Source organism: Schistocerca serialis, unplaced genomic scaffold, assembly GCF_023864345.2.
Source record: "Schistocerca serialis cubense isolate TAMUIC-IGC-003099 unplaced genomic scaffold, iqSchSeri2.2 HiC_scaffold_182, whole genome shotgun sequence".
Classification (NCBI taxonomy): domain Eukaryota; kingdom Metazoa; phylum Arthropoda; class Insecta; order Orthoptera; family Acrididae; genus Schistocerca; species Schistocerca serialis.
In genome coordinates, this window is record NW_026047743.1 from 73,274 (window position 1) to 75,000 (window position 1,727).

Genomic DNA, 1,727 nt, shown 5'->3' on the forward strand with positions numbered 1-1,727 from the left:
ACAGCCGGCTGGTGGGGGCGGCCAGTGGCAGGCGCGCCGGCCGACGGACGCGGCAGGCGGCGCAGCTGCGCGCCGGCGCCCCCTGCTCGCGGCGCCTTGCGGCCAAAGTAGGTCCTCGCGGGCCCGGTGCGAAGCGCGGTGGCCATCTGCAGTGTGCTGGTCCGATTGAGGACTGTGTGCGCTGAGGATGCGCCGCCGCCCGGCGCTCGGCGCCGCGACGCCGTCTGCTGCTCGGTCGCCCCAGCGGTTCTCGCAGGTGGTTTGTATCGCAGCTGTGCGGACGTGTTGGCGCGTGCGCTGTGCTGGGAGAGTTCGCTTCGGCACCCAAGTGGGGCTTTTGTCCTTCTGTGGCGCTGGCGTTGGAGCTGCCGGTCACCGTAGGTGGCGCGTGTTGTCTCCCGCCGGCAATGCCACGACAGCACGCTCCCGGGCCTCTGTCGGCAGCGGCAAGCTCAGTTGGGAGCACGGGTGGTCGCACCTAAAGCGTCTACTCGCCTAACTCCGGGCGATTGCGCCTCTCTCGAACCCGACCAAGTACTTAGGACGGCGCTGCGCGCCGCCGGGACCTGAGAGGGTTTCGAGGTGTGTTGTGCAGGGGAGCTCAGCCTCCTCCTGTTTGCAGAATAATTGAGCGGACGCTTGCGTGTTCGCGCGGGCCCCCGGGACACACTCCCGGGCGGCCGGCTGCTCAGCTCTAGTTGACGCAGCTCCCTGGTTGATCCTGCCAGTAGTCATATGCTTGTCTCAAAGATTAAGCCATGCATGTCTCAGTACAAGCCGCATTAAGGTGAAACCGCGAATGGCTCATTAAATCAGTTATGGTTCCTTAGATCGTACCCACGTTACTTGGATAACTGTGGTAATTCTAGAGCTAATACATGCAAACAGAGTCCCGACCAGAGATGGAAGGGACGCTTTTATTAGATCAAAACCAATCGGTCGGCTCGTCCGGTCCGTTTGCCTTGGTGACTCTGAATAACTTTGGGCTGATCGCACGGTCCTCGTACCGGCGACGCATCTTTCAAATGTCTGCCTTATCAACTGTCGATGGTAGGTTCTGCGCCTACCATGGTTGTAACGGGTAACGGGGAATCAGGGTTCGATTCCGGAGAGGGAGCCTGAGAAACGGCTACCACATCCAAGGAAGGCAGCAGGCGCGCAAATTACCCACTCCCGGCACGGGGAGGTAGTGACGAAAAATAACGATACGGGACTCATCCGAGGCCCCGTAATCGGAATGAGTACACTTTAAATCCTTTAACGAGTATCTATTGGAGGGCAAGTCTGGTGCCAGCAGCCGCGGTAATTCCAGCTCCAATAGCGTATATTAAAGTTGTTGCGGTTAAAAAGCTCGTAGTTGGATTTGTGTCCCACGCTGTTGGTTCACCGCCCGTCGGTGTTTAACTGGCATGTATCGTGGGACGTCCTGCCGGTGGGGCGAGCCGAAGGCGTGCGACCGCCTCGTGCGTGCTCGTGCGTCCCGAGGCGGACCCCGTTGAAATCCTACCAGGGTGCTCTTTATTGAGTGTCTCGGTGGGCCGGCACGTTTACTTTGAACAAATTAGAGTGCTTAAAGCAGGCAAGCCCGCCTGAATACTGTGTGCATGGAATAATGGAATAGGACCTCGGTTCTATTTTGTTGGTTTTCGGAACCCGAGGTAATGATTAATAGGGACAGGCGGGGGCATTCGTATTGCGACGTTAGAGGTGAAATTCTTGGATCGTCG

General features: G+C 58.7%; 1 non-coding gene across 1 annotated transcript in view; it reads left to right on the forward strand.

Moving 5' to 3' along the window:
- Positions 1-708: 708 nt before the first annotated feature.
- Positions 709-1,727, forward strand: part of LOC126443739 (small subunit ribosomal RNA) — a 1,909-nt gene continuing 890 nt past the window's right edge. The window contains exon 1 of the ribosomal RNA XR_007582143.1: positions 709-1,727. This exon is cut by the window's right edge and continues 890 nt beyond it. This is a non-coding gene — a ribosomal RNA (small subunit ribosomal RNA).